General features: G+C 41.1%; 1 protein-coding gene across 2 annotated transcripts in view; it reads left to right on the top strand.

Annotated features, from left to right (window-relative positions):
- Positions 1–18,713, top strand: part of sorcs2 (sortilin-related VPS10 domain containing receptor 2) — a 569,963-nt gene that overhangs the window by 13,693 nt on the left and 537,557 nt on the right. The gene's annotated exons all lie outside the window — the stretch shown is intronic.

The raw sequence follows: 18,713 nt of genomic DNA, 5'->3' as shown, positions 1-18,713 counted from the left end.
AATGCACTGATTGTCCTTCCTGCCATAACCTATCTACTTTCATTGCTTGAACTCTGACGAACAACTGGAACAAAAAGAGTGTTTGGCAATGCTATAAGTTTCCTTCTGGCATTAATCTACATGCAGTACCAATTATAGTTAGATTAAATATTAGCATATAGTTACAGATTATTTTTATCAATGTTTGAATTATTTTAACAATTAAATGAAACATTATAAAAAATGTTGGTGCAACTTATGTACGAAGAAGTGTCATTAAGATCGGCATGAGACAGGACCAAGTGACTTGTATAGTAGGAGGCAAATTGTTCCATTTACCATAAGGGGAGGAGGAAAGGGCAACCTGATGGTTGGATGGTGTCAAAGGCAAGAAATATCATTCCTGTTCAGCTTAAACTACCTTAATAAATTCTAATTGCTGCAATGAATAGTCTATTTCTGAGGGTAACTAAGAACAATGCTGCTGTGGGAGTCACCTTTAGGCCACAACAGGTATGGATGGTAGATTTTCTTCCATCATGAACCTCATCGGTTTTTAACAAGACCAGCTCTATATTCTGGATTTATTCTGGCTGTAACAATGGAATTTAAGCCCATGTTCCCAGAGCATTAGTCTGGACCTCTGGATTACTAGGTCTAACAACATAACCATTACACCACTATCTCCTCTAACCATTGATAGTTATTGTTTCCTATTTGTAAGAAAAGGGTTCTTATTTCTAAAATTAACTCAATTTATATTCCAAAATGCAATGAGAACACAGCTGTAGTAAGTATTGGAGTGAGGAGTTGGACTTTCAAGCAAATCACAGTGGGAGAAGAAAATCAATCATTCACCATCTGATTCTAAGCTAGTGCCATTGCTGAGATCATGTGACTCAGGTGATCAATTGAAACATTATTTTATAATGGATGATACTAATATTGAAATATTATAAAAGCTAACTGGGAAAATGAATGTTCACTCACCGTAAAAGAATTTTAGTAACTTGATCAAATATCAAACAAGATAATATATAAGGAAATTTACTTAACCAAACAACCCAAAATTTTCAATTTATCATTGAGGCACATAATATTGTGACCCTTTGGAAACATTGAAGGCTTTCTAAGGCCCTGCCTTAAATAGTGTGCTATTGACACCAGCTAAAAATCCTTTCCCAACCATCATCAGACCACAAGTAGACTCCCTGCCCGGCAATAATCCTAATTGACCCTGAGTTAAGCCTCTAACTCCCACATTCTTTCTCTTCTGCAAAGACTGCCAATTTTGGCATCTTCTACACCTACCTCCTCATCTGCAACTGAAAACCTCAGCCATTCTATTGTCACTGACCACTCTGCACCCTCCATAAACTTTAGCTCATTCTAATCTCTCTTTCTGGTATCAAGATGCACACACACATTCCTATTCCTTTCTGGCCTGATCCTAAAGCCTCAATTTAAAATGTTTTTGCTTTTCAAGTAATCTCATTCAGACCTTATCCCCTCCCCGACTTCACCCTAATTCTTCATTCCTCTAGTCTTGGTGTTATGCATCTATCTCCTCCATGCCCTTGTGAAGTGCTTTGATTTATTTTCTGGATTAAAATTGTCATAAATGTTGATGTTGGTTAAACCTTATACAGATTGACTGTATTAGCTGGTGTTTGGGCTAATTGTGTGGGCTTCTTGGGGAAGGATGCTGTTGCTCTCGAAGGAGTTATGGATCTGACATATGAGGTGAGATTGACTAGATTGGGATTCAGACAAAATGAGGGAGGATCGCATAGGTATGTATAAAATTCTAACAGGATTGGTAGATACAAGGAGGAAGTTCCCAATGGTGGGTGTGTCCAAAATCAGGGGTCACGGTCTGAGGATTCAGGGTAGACCATTTAGGATGGAGATGAGGAGACATTTCTTCACCCAAAGAGTGGTGAGCCTGTGGCATTCTTTACCAAAGAAAGTAGTTGATGACAAAACATTGAAGGTATTGAGGAGATGACTAGATATAGCACTTTGGGTGCATGGGATCAAGGGTTATCAGAGAAAGCAGGATTAGGCTATTGAGTTGGACAATCAACCATGATCATGAAGAATGGTGAAGCAAGCTTAAAGGGCTGAATGGCCGACTCCTGCTCCTATCTTATTTGTTTCTATGTTTAAGATTAAATCTTTACTAATGAACATGCAAACAGATACCAGACATACGTATCAAACATTGATTTTTTTCTCTTAACTGTTTACCATCTAATTGATAAAAATCCATGAGCATGTGAGAGTATCATTGATAAGAGATAACGCAGTGTTAAGCTGGAAGAACACAGCAGGTCAGGCAGTATCAGAGGAGCAGGAAAGTTAACATTTTGGATCAGGACCCTTCTTCGGAAGGACCTTTTTCTGAAGAAGGGTCCTGACCCGAAACATCAACTTTCTTGCTCCTCTGATGCTTCCTTACCTGCTGTGTTCCTCCAGCTCCACACTGTGTTATCTCTGACTCCAGCACTGGCAGTTCATGTTATCTCTGGAGTATCATAAGTCACCTGCAGCAATAGTTATACAACAGGCCCTCTGGTTTTCTATTTGTCCTTTGGAGTGGATGCCACTGTGTTGTGATTCAATCTATAAGGAATGCATGAAACAATATTTGAGAGTGTAGTAGCAGTACATACGTATACTAATGTCAGATTGCGATGGTGTCCATGAACAAACTTGGCAAGGAGGTCTTCTTTAGGCCATAAAGTTTAAGTTTCAGTACCACCTCTGGATGTGATGTCAACAGAGTTGTGCCCTAATAGATCCAAAGAGCATGATTTAAAGAAAACTGCATAGTCAGTGGTCCTTCTTGCAACGAGTGAAGATTTTTATATTGAACTCCTAATACTTGAGCATGAATAAATTGAACTTAGAAAATGAACAACACCAAAACCATAATTTAGTTACATCTATCAATCGTTCCGAATACACCCATTTTGTTGCTGCTGCATCTTTGAAAACATATGTGCCCCCGAATGTAGTGCTGGTGCAAAGGTGCCTTTTCCCCACGCTAGTGCTAAAGTGTAAATGTGAAATGGATCCCTCCCCATTCCAGCTCCCGGATAAATAAACCTTTCCTGATCCAATAGTGCAACAGTTTAATTTTGCTGATCTATTTGGAGACTCATTTGTTAGAGATCAGTGGACGAGCACCATCAGTTGAGCAGACAAAATAGCCATTAGTATTTACTAGAACCTGATTGTTGTAGTGTTTGTTAAGTGAACAAAATTGATGTGAAAATTGTATGGGTTTCAGAGGTCATACTGGCCCCGGCTTCTTATTGAACTTTGTCGGGAGGAATGTACTCCGCAGACTTACCTAACTTTCTTGGAGCTGCCTGCCTCACCTTTCTCACCACTTCATCTTCAGTAACCCCACCCAAGGGAACAGTGAATAATTTGGAGAGATTCAGTCTCTTCACTCACATCCACAGTCAGAATTGTTTCACTCTATAACAAGCGGAACATTTTCTTCTCCAATCTGACTCCAGAGAGTCTCAGTCTACTTCATTCCCATGTCAGTTTGTTACTCAACTTCAGATTTGGGCAACAGGTACATTCTAACCATAGTGCAGTCACCTAGCCATGATGCCACCATTGTATTGCTCATGCTCTTTCAAATAGACTATGCTAATATGTAAATTAATTCAGCTGTGAAGAGAGACTAGACAGGCTGAGGTCATTTTCCTTATAACAGAGAAGGCTGAGGGGGGACTTGAATGAGGGGCACATAATTATGAAGAGCATAGAAATGTAGAAGCTTTTTCTTTGAGAGGGTTCAGCCATCAGGAGACAAAGTTTTAAGGAAAGCACGGGAGGTTTAGAGGGGATTTGAGGAAAAAAAAATTCACCCAGAAGCCGGTGGATGTCTGGAACTCAATGCTCAATAGGTCTGATTGAGACAGCAAACCTCAAGATATTAAAGATGGCTTTGTGTGTGGGAAAATGTGTCTTACTAACTTGATTGAGGTTTTTGAAGTGTCAAAGAAGATTGATGAAGGTAGAGTGGTAGATATCTGTATGGACTTCATCAAGTTTCTGCATGGTAGACTGGTTAGCAAAGTTAGATCCCAAGAAATCCAATGTGAGCTAGCCAATTGGATACAAAATTGCCTCGAAGGTAGTAGATAGAGAGTGGTGGTGGAGGGCTTTTTTTAAGACTGGAGGCCTGTTACCAGTGGTGTGCCGCAAGGATTGGTGCTGAGTCCACTGCTTTTCGTCATTTATTTTAATGAGTTGGATGTGAATATAGGAAGTATGGTTAGTAAGTTTGATATGACACCAAAATTGGTGGCCTTGGAGTCCAACAGGATGTTGGTCAGATGGGCCAGTGGGCTGAGGAGTGGGAGATGGAGTTTAATTTAGAGCTGTGGCATTTTGGGAAGGCAGATCAAGGCAGGACTTATACAGTTGAGGATAGGGCCCTGGGGATTGTTGCCAAACAAAGGTTTCTAGGAGTGCGGGTGCTTGATTCCTATAAAACGGAGTCGCAGGTAGACAGAGTGGTGAGGCAACTGTTTAGCATGCTTGCCTTCATTGGTCATAGTGTTGAGTATAGGAGGTGGGATGTCATGTTACCGCTATTGCAAGACATTAGTTAGCCCACCTTTAAAAAACTGCGTTTAATTCTGGTCTCCTGCTATAAGAAAGATGTTAAACTTGAAAGGGTTCAGAAAAGATTTACAAGGATTTTCTGGGTTTGGAGGGTTTGAACTATTGTGAGAGGCTGAGTAACTGGGGCTACTTTCCCTGGAGCATTGGAGACTGAGGCATGACCTTTTGGAGGTTTGTCGAATCATGAGAGGCATGGATAGAGTGAATAACCAAGGGCTTTTCCTCTGGGTAGCAGAGTCCAAAGCCCAAAAGCATAGGTTTAAGGTGAAAGGGGAAGGATTTAGAAGGGCAAGATTTAAATGGGACCTGAGGGACAACATTTTGATGCAGAGGATGGTGTGTGTATGGAATGAGCTGCCAGAGGATGTGGGGGAAGCATGTACAATTATGATATTTAAAAGGCATCTGGATGGGTATATGAATAGGAAGGGTTTAGAGGGATAAGGACCAAATGCTGGCAAATGGGACTAGATCAGTTTAGGATATCTGGTTGATGTGGACAAGTTGGACTGAGGGGTCTGTTTCCACGTTGTATCATTCTATGACTTTGTATTTGGATGAACACCTGAAATGCCAGAATAAGTGCTCGAATAATGGGATTAAAGCAGTGCCACAGGTATGCAGCATTTGAGCTTCTGGATCCATATGCTCCAGCCCAGCAGCTTCCTCCCTTCTTTCCTTACCCCTTTCATCTTCTTTGTCGGCAATGGAGAAGGTGATGTTGCGCAGACGAGCAGCTGGACCAGGACTCTTGGCAAAGCAGCGGCTTGGCCTGGTAGTGGAGCCAGTAACTCCTTGTTGTGGTAGGCCCACAGCAGACACTCCAGGTGTAGGCAAGATGGCGGGTGCAGCGGAGCCGGCGGCTCTTGGTTGCAGGGCAAGTGTGGATCCAGCACGGGACACGGTATTGGTGGCCCGTCAGTGAGGTGTGCCCCTTGACAAACAGATAGTGCCTGAAGAGTGGCGATTCCAACATTGGTAGGTCTGGTGTAGGTGTTAGAGGGGTGGTAAGGCAGGTATCACTGGTTAGCTGGCTCAGGGCTTTGAACTCCTGGTGGAGGCAGCAGGAAGAAGATGGAATCTCTTTCAGCTTTATCTTTTTATTCTTAAGCTATTCAAAATGGCACTGGATTGTGACAACAGTTGAAGCTTTTCACTGTATCTTACTGTGTTGCTCATTGTAGAGTACAAGTGACAAATAATTCATCATTCATCATTCATATTCATTCATTCATGTTCTGAAAATAGATGGATGCTTGATGATGAGCATGGACACAAAAATAGACTCTTCAGCTCATTGTGCTGTAAAAACCCTTCTGTACATAAGTTGCAAACTATGTAAAATAGTGTTTCAAAGAATGGAGACATAATTTTCTACAAACTGGTTTGAGCACAGATAATATCAGTTTATGAATAATGAACGGATAAAATAATAGAATTAAAGAAAGTAATAAAATTTCCAGCAGCTAAAAGCAAAGAGATGGCAACCGAAACAAATTTTTGTTTTTAACACACAGTTTTGGTGTTTATATGGATCTGATCCATTTTAGTGTCCGGTCTTAACTTTAATCCGATTCATAAGCTGACAGTTTAAATCAAACTCAATAGAAAATGGGAAGTAGGATGGTTGGCTGAAGCTGGTGTGTCCCTAGCAGAACCTAAATAAATGCAAGCAGGACTTTGGAGCTACATTCAATAATTGTGGAACTGACACATGGAGGTTGGCCCAAAAATCAGAATAGCTGACAAAGTAGTGCAATGTTGGCACAACAGGCAATGTGTATTTTGATCCTGTGAACAGGATGGTATTGAGATAATAACTGCCTCATCCATTTTACTGTGCAGGCATCTGTTTTTAGAGTCATTAAGAACAGAGTAAGTTATTGATGAAGTGATTGAAACATAGATATTTCAACAATTTGTGTAAATATGGTAGGGCAGCATGTATCATCTGTTTTTGTTTAACGTCTTTATTCTATCTGACTGCTCAAAATTCAAGGTGCTGATATGAAAGGCTGATAACACATGGATCCTATAGCTACAAAAGCTGCTATTTTTAATAAAGGAGAAGTAAACACTAATTCTTGTGTTTACTGACCCAGTATTCAAGGACTAAATGGTGCTTTGTGGAGCACTATTGGACACAATGCCTTAAAACACATCTGTTGTTAATCAATCATAAAAGAATTAAATAAAAAAAACTTTTAAACCAGATGTCTCTTTAATAAAGGTTTTTGAAAACACAATGTTTTGTTTCCAGACAAGCTTATTTTGCTCGTACAAATATTATTGCGTTGGAGCTACCATGCAACTTTGCTGGAAGCGTGATGAAGACTTCTATTCTCAATGTGAAAAGATGGGAATTGCTTAAACAAATTTAGACCATTGTGGTTTTCTTTTGTTAGTAGGGTCCTTGCCGGAAAAATTAAATGAACTTATTATGTTTCTTACAGCAAACAATTTCTGCTCAAAAATCAACTTCATCTGTAGAAAACTAGTTTATTGATGGACTGTATTGAAAGTCCTCCATATGGCATTTTTCAGTTTTTGGTTAGCATAGGAAAGAATTGTTCTGAACAAAATAACTCAAAATCAATTTGTCTAGTTCTCTATTGTGGTATATTCTATCTTTTCTCTGAAGCTGCAGTGGCTTTCAGTTTAAAGCATAAATTATTATTGGGATGTGGACACTTCTAGCAATGCAACACTTATTGCCCATTACTTGTTGCCTTATGAAGGTTTGTAACTGTATGATTTGATACCACACTTCATGGTTTGGTATCAACTACATGAATATGGATTTAGAGTCACTGGGCAGGAGGGAGTGTCACCTTTTCTTTTAGAACATTGTTCATTTAGAACTTTTAGAACATTCTAACATTTTAGAAACTGTTGGATTTTTATGACAATCCAATAGCTTTGTAGTCAGTCACAAGTTGTTATCACATTTTGAAGTTTCTTTTTTTAACCAGATTTAAATTCTTAAACTCTGTCAAAACAAAATGATTTGAACTCTCATTTTAAGGATCACTGGTTGAAACCTCTGGATTATTTCATCAGTGACACATTCATTTTGCTCCTGCATCCTAGACTAACCTATGCTTTATCTTCCTGCTTGGTGTAAGGATTCTAAATGAAGAGAGTTTGACATTGTTATAACTCATGTGGGCACTGATTCACAACAGCAATTTGCTGTCTTTTTATTGAATTGTTCATCTCATTGAGGATTGATTGGTGTGGGGATGAGGGAGACTCACACTGAGAATCCATTGCATGTACTTTGTAAAAGTTTGAGTTGAGTCACATTGTTGTGATAGACCAGAGGAGGATTTATTCCACATCTTCCAGCAGATGGAACTGTATGTGTAGTAAATTTCAGTATTGTGGGGCAGCTCAGGTAGTGACCTGATAAAGGATAACAAAATGTATACAAATTTTAGCAAGTGGAAATATGTTACAAACAAACACATGATTCAACTTCTGATCTGGAAATTGAGTGGCTGTGCCATTGACATCTCAAATCTTGGTACTGTGCATGCTAATGGGTTTATAAGATGAAAATCTTTATTTCTAAAATAAAATGCCCTTGTTCAAAACAAAAGAATGATTCTTCTATTCTGCATAGTGGAGGAATGTGCATGTTCCAAAATGCTTCTTAAGCAGCCGTTCCAATTTCCCTTAGGTTAATCAGAGCTGCTGATGCTGAGGAATGGCAGATGCTTTTCTATGTTGAGGAAGGAAATTGGGATGAGACACTACACAGAGAAGCTCAGGGAATTTGCCTTCAGGACTGTTCCCCTCTTGGGTGTGGCAGTACACCCTTAAGCCACTTGAGTCCTTATGCTAAGTATTATGTTGTGCATAATATCTTAAAATTTGATAGCATGATGCAGAGCTGCATTATTTGTACTTCTTTCTCTGTGTGTGTGTCTTTCTAAACACTTTAAAAGAAGCTATGAAAACATTTAGTAAAACCAGATCAGATATGAATTGGCAAGCCCCTTTTTTGTTGTCAAATACATAGCAATTTGTATTTACATAGCAATATCCTTGTATCAATGGAATTTTGTATAACAACGAAAACAGGGGTAACTTGGGCAGTAACTTAGAGTGGTTGTTGGCTCTTCAGATAACGTATGAATTTAATGGATTTTCATGTGAGTGATGATATTGAAAATGACTCTAAACAACTTTTAATCTTCCTGCTATACTTCTGAATCTCTTGATGCAGTTGTTGATATAGGTTCTGTTGGAAGATCGAACTGACTCCCTGCATCTGTCTTTCCAACATTGCACTCACAACTGGAAAGAAAATCCACAACTTAAAATACCCAAGCTACCTTTTTAAACATCTCCCTCAACTTCAACTTCTTTGCCTGCATCTCCTTCAGCAAAAAATGTAAGAAGTTTATGGATTACCTTGTCATTAAGGTTAGGACTAGCTCAATAACCTTCTCTGCCACTTCCCCCACAGGCCTAACTTTCTCCAAGGCTCTCCCTGCCCTATACTTCAAACTGTTCCTTTCTCTAATTTCTCTTCCAATACCCCTTGTGCCCTCTTTGCAATCATCTTGTCCTTGGTACACACCTCCTGCTCTCTTGGTGCTATTGCCACTAAACCATTAGCCATTCAATTTCTCCTTCTGGTTCCCATGTTAGCTGACATTATTAATGGTTCCTTCTGTTTCAAATCTGCTGTCTCTAAGGTAAAAAAAATCACCCAGTCTGTCCAATCTCTCTTCATAACTGAAACTGTCCAGCCCAGGCAACATTCTGGTAAATATCCACTGCACATTTGAGGTTACCCAGAACTTTTCTTTCTATATCCTAATTCACACTAATCTCTTCACTCTGTGCTCTTTGACCTACACGATTTGCTGATTAAACAATACTTTAATTTTAAAATTTGCATCCTTGTTTTCAAATCCCTCCATCGCATTTGTGAAACTTGAGAAGGTTCAGAAAAGATTTACAAGGATGTTACCAGGCTGGAGGTTTGAGCTATAGGGAGACGCTGAATAGGCTGGGGCTATTTTGCCTGGAGCATCGGAGGCTGGAGGATGACCTTACAGAAGTTTGTAAAATCGTGAGGGGCATGGACAGGTTGAATAGCCAAGGTCATTTCCCTGGGGTAGGGGAGTCCAGAACTAGAGACCATAGGTTTTAAGGTGAAAGGGTCCTAAGGGGAAACATTTTTATGCAGTCCAAAGGGGAAACATTTTTATGCAGAGGGTGGTGCTTGTATGGAATGAGCTGCCAGAGGAAGTGGCAGAGGCTGGCACAATTACAACATTTAAAGGGCATCTGGATGGATATATGAATAGGAAATGTTGAGAGACATAATGGCCAAATGCTGGCAAATGGGACTGGATTTATTTAGGATATCTGGTTGCATGGGCGAGTTGGTCTGAAGGGCCTGTTTCCGTGCTGTACAACTCTATGTCTGTATAACATTACTCCATACTACCACTTTAATATTATTCCACTCAATAACCCTCCAGGATAAATGCATTACTTCTCTCCAATCTTACAGTTCGTTCCCTCCCCCCACTGCATCACACAACCAGCCTAGCTCTTACCCTCCACCCACTGCATCCCAAAACCAGCCCAGCCTGTCTCTGCCTCCCTAACCTGTTCTTCCTCTCACCCATCCCTTCCTCCCACCCCAAGCCGCACCTCCATTTCCTACCTACTAACCTCATCCCACATCCTCGACCTGTCCGTCTTCCCTGGACAGACCTATCCCCTCCCTACCTATACTCTCCTCTCCACCCATCTTCTTTTCTCTCCATCTTCGGTCCACCTCCCCCTCTCTCCCTATTTATTCCAGAACCCTCACCCCATCCCCCTCTCTGATGAAGGTTCTAGGCCCGAAATGTCAGCTTTTGTGCTCCTGAGATGCTGCTTGGCCTGCTGTGTTCATCCAGCTTCACACTTTATTATCTTGGATTCTCCAGCATGTGCAGTTCCCATTATCCCGTTACTTAAAAGTGTTTTGCTTTTGAGTCGGAATATTTCGAATTTGAAAACCTCAGAGCTGAAATTCTGCAGAGGTTCTGTTAGTCTCCTGTGGGAGATCCAGTAGTAAATTGGTGAAATATCCATTGACTTCAAGCATTATTCCCTTTTTGCAGGACATTTCTAGAATGAAAATGGATTAGTGTAGATGTCTGGGCAAAAGCTATTTAAAAACCTACTGAGAAGGTACCATAGTGATTTTTAAGAAAGAGCTGTTATTGATTCAACATTCAGAACTGCATTATACCTGCTGTTACTTAAGATGAATTGCCATGTTGAGCCAATAATGGTCAAAGCCCATGTCCAGATGAATTTAAAAATGAATTTAAAAAAAGCTTAAGACTAATAGACGAGATAGTGAAACTCCAAAGGACAAAATAGCAGAAGAAAAACAGTCTGGACAGCCAAGATCTGCCCAGGAATTGGGTAAGTGTGAAAAATTAGCATGCAAAGTAGATCAATATGACTCAGAAGCTATCTGGTCAGTTACGAGGAAGAGTGAATTTCTAACGCAAGTTGCTGAGGTAGAAATCATGAAACATGTTCCAAAGCCAGACCAACTGCTGGCTAAAACCTAACCCTTGCCTTTGGCATTGAGACACTGGCAGAAGGTAGAAGAAAAGTGAAAGGTATACAATGCACTGTTCCATCCATTCCCATTATGACTGTACATAATCTGTTACTGTGAATTGCTACTGAAGCTGTATAACCTCTTGATCCCTACTGTGTGATTATAAAAGAGAATTGTTGCAAGCTTTAGTTGCTCGGTCTCAATCCCTTGCAGGTAATTAATCTTACTGAGCTTCCAAATACGCTGATTTCGGTTGTGCGCCATCAGTGCTGGCATGTAATAGAGAATGGATGCGTGCTTAAAAAAGTATTTCCAGAATTGAGATAATAAAGTGTGGAGCTGGATGAACACAGCAGGCCAAGCAGCATCTTAGGAGCACAAAAGCTGACGTTTCGGGCCTAGACTCTTCATCAGAAAAATTTTTCTGGGGGTCGGTGTTGGAATGGAAATATTTTTGGAGTGTCTTCCACCCTGCTTAATTGTCCACCAGTGATCATAACTGAATGTGACAGGTTTGCAGAGCTTCAGTTTTGTCCATTTGATGTGAGATCGGATAGCCCCATACAGTACAAGTTGTTTACGGTGCTTGGCATGCAATCCATCTTGTGTTGTACCTTCACTGGATGAATGCTCAATCTTTTAGGTATACTTGGTGCCGACCTTGTTTGATCCTTGGGCTAAATGGTGATGGTAACATGGGGCTATAGCAGGCCATGAGATCACAGGTTGTAGTTGTATACAATGTTGCTGCTGCTGATTGTTCGGAGCCTCATGGATGCCTTCATAAGCTGAGCTCCAATCAAAATCTGTCCCATTTAGCATGGTGGCAGTGCCACACAACATGATGGAGGGTATCCTCATTATGAAGGCAGAACTATGTCTCCAGAAGGATTGTAAGGTAATAAGGATGAAGTCATGTACATTTTTCTCTTATTCACCATGTGTTGTAGTCCCTGTTTCACAAGTGTCTCCTTTAGGACTTGGCCAGCTTGCTACTGAGCAACTCTTGTTGATGAACATTGAAAACCTCCACCCAGAGCATGCCCAGGATAATTGCCACCCACGGTGCAATATGAGCGATAAGCATTATAGGGTCCAGTCATTGTTGAGGTTTGATCCTCCTGACTATATCACTTGTGCTTTCACTTCTGGTGGATCTGATCTGTTGGCGACTCAGGAGATTCCCAGGGCTGTTGTTGTCATTGTCATTGCCTGTAAGGTGTGATACTCTGAGAATGACTGTGGCAGTCTGTTATTTGGCTAGTTGGTGAGACAGCTTTTCCAATTTTGGAACATGTTAGTTATGAGAATTTTGCAGGGTTGACAGGGGTGTTTGTCATTGACCTTTCTAGTGCCTCAGTCAATGCCAGATGGCATTTTTATTCCTCTATTGGATTTTATAACAGTTAGATACAGCTGAGTGGCTTGCCATGTCATTTCGCAAGATATTTAAGTGCCAACCAAGTTGTTATGCGTCTGCAATCACACCAGCTAGACCAGGTAAGGACAGTAGTGAATCATGTATGTTTTTATCACAACTTCTGAAAAGTCAGTATCTGAGTTTATGGAGGGTGCAGGAAGCAGCTTTGTTGGTGCATCCTCTGAGGGATCTGCGGCTTGCTCCTCCCAGATGGAGAACGAAACGTTTTGTGAGGTCGCTATCTTGATACCGGAGACTATGTACAGTGCCAGTGATCCTTCAGGACATAAAAAAAGAGAATGAGTGGTGAAATAGATGCAGAGGTTTGGGAATGCTGAGAATGTATTAAGGCAGTTGTCATGGGGGAGCAGCACAGCACAACAATGAAGCTGATTTGGGTGCCAGTTTTCAACATTACCTCAAAAGTGATCACAGTCCTTTCCTGCTAAGGAAAAAGTGCTGTCCACATTGGGGTTATCAGGAGACAAATATCAAGCATGCTGCTACCTGTCTTGGCTCTCTCCACTCTGTTGTGGACAGTTTTCTCTGGGATTGAGGGATTGAGTGTGTTGAAAGTGACCGGCAAATCTATTAGTGCTGGTGTAGGTGGAGGAAAAGTGATGAGGCATCCTGAATGAATGGGTAAGCAGCACAGAGGCCGTACAGGATTAGTAGGTGTTGAGGTGATCGATACTGAGTGGGAAGTTTCTGCATTCAGTAGTAAGCATTTTGGACTGTGAGGTTTGGTTGGAAAGTGCTGCAGGAGCAGAATTAGACTGATTGTGGAGTAGTAGAGAGCAGATGGTGGAATGTGCCCTATAGAGCCTACATGGTCATTGACCCTCTTGTGTCCTTGTAGGGTGTTTCTCAAGACTGTGGACCTTGCCTGACCCCGGTGGCAACCTCGAACCAGGCTGGCAGCCTGGTCTTCACTGTTGGTCCTAAGGAAACAGGACAGCCTGCCTCTGTCCCAATCCATCCATTAGGACGTCTACATCCCTATCAGTGTTGTTGGGCACCAGCTTCCTACTGTTTTGGGGCTAATTCACAGGATTGTGCAGGTCAGCTCCAGACTGACAGCGCCTTATCTGATGCACAACTGAGTTTTAAATGCAGCTCTGGGAGGTCCAAATGGTGCTGAATATTCCTGTCTGTAGTGAGAGGGACAGTGGTGATTTTGGTAAAATTCAGCCATTGAGGTAGCTTATAAAATGGTCTTCTTACATTTCTGTATTGCAATTGGACAAGTTCATTGAAGTTTAGTCACAAAAATGTTGATTTTGTAAGAGAGAATGCTGTTTCTTCTAAACTTTTCAATTTCATTTTGTTTTATTGTTCCTTGCCCTGTCTGTTTGTAAGTGAAAACATGGCCAATTTTCATGTTTTGGCTTGGACGATGATTATCTGCCTCTGTCAGAATAGCTTCTTCATGTCTTCATAGACTGTGTACACATGCTCACTTCCCATAATAACTGTTGACTAACAGCAGTCTGTGAATTCAATCCTCACTGAATTATCCCTTTCTACTCCATGGTCATCAAGATGGAATGTAGCACTGCACTACAAATCAAGAATCAAAATTGGCACTGTTTGTTTATTTCACTGTACATTGTGCAGTGTGGTGTGTGGAAAGGAAGGGATACATGACAAGAATGGCTGAAGGCATTTCCCTCTACCTCATTACCTCTCTCAAGACTGCCATCTGTGATCTGTCATATTGCTTGTCCAACACCTAGTATTAGATGAGCAGAGATATCCTGCAGCTAAATTATTGTTTAAACTTAAGCCATTATCTCTGTCAAAAACTCACTTTCCCAACAAATTGACTCCGTTCTTCTCCTAAGCAACTGCTTGATGCAGGATCAGATTATTCATATTGCCATTCACCTTGGCATTTTGTTTAACTGCAAAAGTGATCTACTCACTATATCCGCCGTCTGTCACATGACAACCTATTCAATCTACATGATATCACCCAGCTCTGCCCCCTCTTGATTTATATGCTACTGAAATGACCCTCAGTATCTTCATTACTCTTAGACATGCCAGTCTCTCCTTTCTTACTATACAATTGAGCTCATTCAAAAGATTGTTGTCCACATCCTAGCATGCATTGAGTTATGTCCTATTCACCCCACGTTCATTGCCTCACTTGGGAGCCCATGTTGATCAGTGCACCAATTTTAAAATTCCATTCTTCCCTTCATGACTATCATCATCCACAGCTGTAAACTCTTTCAAGCCAACATGCATTTGGAATATCTTCACTCCTCCAATCTTGACTTTTTGAGGATCCCTGATTTTAATTAATGCATTGTTGACAACCATGTCTTCAGCAACTTGGACTGAGGGATTTGGGATTTCCTCCGTAAACCTTTTTCTAGTCACCTTTTCATTAATAGTTTCTGTAAAACTCAACTCTTTGACCAAACGTTTTGTTAATTGTCCGAATATGTCCTCATGTGACTCAGTGTTAAACTTGATTGTCAACACACACATAGAGTAACTCAGGACATTATATTACATTGAAAGCACTGCATAAATGCAGTGTTCTACATATTTCTCAAAAAAATTGCTGTGCTTCATATTTTCACACTTCCAACAAAATTTTGTCTACTAATGCAAAGTTTGTTATAATGCTCCATAACTTCTGGTGCATTCTGAAAGGATAGTGACATAGGATAGACAAGGTGTGTGGCCACAAGTTTCAATTTGTGATTCCAGCAGGTATTATTCTGTGGTAGGATGCTACAGTTGAAAAATCATCCAAATTTCAATTGTGCCACAAGTTAGAATTTGTCAAAGTGAGAAACCTTGTCTTAACTTCACCCCTCAACTGAAACGTGATAGTATTGAGCTTTGAAGAGGGGGTATAAATAGAGAATTAGTCACTGTTTGGAAAACAATATTTCCGATAGTTGAACAGCACTATAATTTTGGTGAATATTTTAAAGCAGTTCAGGAAAAGAAGTATGGCATGGTTAAATACAATTTCATTTACCATGTTACTATGCTATAACACTGACAGTTGTACTGAATAATTGTGCTTTAAGCTGCTTATAGAGCTCAGTTTAGAAAGGAGCATTATTAGTAATTCGTGAATACAGCATGTGACCTGTATTGCTGCAGTCATATATTGTTAAGCATTCTAGTCTGACTTTCTCATCCATGGAAGGTTAGAGTCGGCATCAATTGCAAAGGAGGTACAATTATGCTAAGATAATAAAGTGTGAAGCTGGATGAACACAGCAGGCCAAGCAGCATATCAGGAACACAAAAGCTGACGTTTCAGGCCTAGACCCTTCATCAGAGAGGGGGATGGGGAGAGGGTTCTGAAATAAATAGGGAGAGAGGGGGAGGCGGACCAAAGATGGATAGAGGAGAAGATAGATGGGGAGGTGGGGAGTGGATAGGTCAGTCCGGGGAGCACGGACAGGTCAAGGAGGCGGGATGAGATTAGTAGGTGGGAAATGGAGGTGTGGCTTGAGGTGGGAGGAGGGAATAGGTGAGAGGAAGAACAGGTTAGGGAAGCGGGGACAAGCTGGGCTGGTTTTGGGATGCAGTGGGGGAAGGGGAGATTTTGAAGCTTGTGACATCCACATTGATACCATTGGGCTGCAGGGTTCCCAAGCGGAATATGAGTTGCTGTTCCTTCAACCTTTGGGTGGCATCATTGTGGCACTGCAGGAGGCCCATGATGGACATGTCGTCTAAGAAATGGGAGGGGGAGTTAAAATGGTTCGCGGCTGGGAGGTGCAGTTGTTTATTGCAAACCGAGCGGAGGTGTTCTGCAAAGCGGTCCCCAAGCCTTCGCTTGGTTTGCCCAACGTAGGGGAAGCCACACCGGGTATAGTGGATACAGTATACCACATTGGCAGATGTGCAGATGAACATCTGCTTAATATGGAAAGTCATCTTGGGGCCTGGGATGGGGGTGAGGGAGGAGGTGTGGGGGCAAGTGTAGCACTTCCTGTGGTTGCAGGGGAAGGTGCTGGGTGTGGTGGGGTTGGAGGGGAGTGTGGAGCGGACAAGGGAGTCATGGAGAGAGTGGTCGATTGGGTGGCAGGAAATAGAGTTGGAATCAGAGATAATGGGAACTGCAGATGCTGGAGAATCCAAGATAACAAAGTGTGGAGCTGGATGAATACAGAAGGCCAAGCAGCATCAGAAGAGCACAAAAGCTGACATTTCCAGCCTAGACCCTTCATCAGAAAGGGGAGATGGGGTCACGGTTATGAAATAAATAGGGAGAGAGGGGGAGGCGGATGATGGGTAAGTCCTCAAATTGACAGGAGGTGACTAATGGAGTTCCAAATGGATCTGTTTTGGGCTTCAGTTATTCACAATATTTATTAGTGGTTTGGATAATGGCATAACAAGTCAAATATCCAAATTTATGATGACATCCAAATCGGGCAGCATTGTTGATCACAGTATAAAATTACAGCAGGACATTGATAGATTAGTTGAATGGGCGAAGCTGTGGTGGATGTATTTTAATATATGTAAGTGTGAGATTACCTATTTTGGACCAAGTTAAAGGGTAGATCAGAGTATTTTTAGAAGACACAACAGTAAATATATTGTACATCCAACAAGATTTGGAGTTTCAGGTGCATAGTTGTTTAAACTGCCATGAACAGCTACAGAAACCAGTCAAGGTAGCTAGTGGGATGCTGGCCTTCATCTGTGAAGGGCTGGAGTGTAAGGGCGCAGAGGTTTTGCTGCAGTTATAGTTAGACCTCATAAACCCTGCTTGGAGAACTGAGTGTAGATCTGGGTACCACACCTTAGGTAGGAAGTTTTGGTCCTGGAAGTAGTTCAACACACATTTACAAGGATGACACCCAGACTTCAGGTGTTGAGTTATGAGGAGAGATTAGACAAATTAGGCTTTTTTCTCTCGAAGTTAGAAAGCTAAGTTATGATTCAGTTGAGGTCTTCAGAATATCAACAGGAAAAGACGTGCCGATAAAGATAAATAATTTCCACTGGTTGAGGATTCTAAAGCCGGAGGCATAGTCTGAGAATTGGGGCCAGGCCATTCAGGAGATATGTTTAAAAAGCACATCTTCATGATTTGGAACTCTCTTCCACTAATGGTGGTTGATGCAAATTCAATTGTTAAACTTAAATTTGAGATAGATCAAATGTTGTTAAGCAAGGATATCAAGAGATATGGTCATAAGGCAGGCATATAGAGTTAGGCCACATAACTGCCATGATCTTATTGAATGTCAGAACAGACTTGAAGGGCTGAATGGCCTACTCCTGTTTCTATGTTCCTAAACACTTTGCTTCAGTTTAAATAGCATTTGCTTTGAAGCTACATTTGTAACAGTGGAAATTTGAAAGCTTCTGGAAAAAGGACCTGACAACTGAGGTTCTCACTGAAAAGCACATAAATCAGGACAAGCAGCATTTAGTATGTCATATGTGAAAACCTTTGTGGCAGTAGAGAGTGGATTAGTATTAGCTGCGGTCTGCACTTTAACCTTAACCTGAAGATAAAGGACTAACAGCTGCTGCAAAAGCTCCTCTTGCCCTAACCCACCTGTGACTGTCCGACTTAAATAACTTGACAGAAACATGCAATGTTCAGGAAGGCTGTGTGCTGCTTCAGATCGCCTGTTCTGGATTATATCAAAGTTTACATACTCTTTTTTCCTAGCGCTTTCGCATTCCTTTATGAGGTTACATCTTTGTACATTTTCCAGAATGTTTAAGCCGTGGTTCAATGATAGCCTGGTTTTTCTGAATCAGAGGTTCTGGGATCGATCTCAACTTCAAAGAACTGAACGAACAATTTCGGCTGAAACTTCAGTGTTGTAGTAAAGAAGTGTTCAGTCAGAGATTCTCCACTGAGATGTTAAACTGAGGCTGTTTGTTCTCTCAGGGACCATAAAAAATCCCTCAACTAGGGCAGATTAATCATTCAAATGAAACATCTGGTTAAACTCACTTTAATGCAGAACAACTGCCGGCTACCATGGGATTAAAAATTTTTAACATTTGGGCAAAGCAGAGCCAGGAAATTCGTTACAATATTAATATTGACACTTGCTATTGCTG

The sequence above is a fragment of the Stegostoma tigrinum genome, chromosome 1 (assembly GCF_030684315.1).
Source record: "Stegostoma tigrinum isolate sSteTig4 chromosome 1, sSteTig4.hap1, whole genome shotgun sequence".
In the NCBI taxonomy this organism is placed as follows: domain Eukaryota; kingdom Metazoa; phylum Chordata; class Chondrichthyes; order Orectolobiformes; family Stegostomatidae; genus Stegostoma; species Stegostoma tigrinum.
This window is presented reverse-complemented; position numbering and strand designations above follow the sequence as displayed.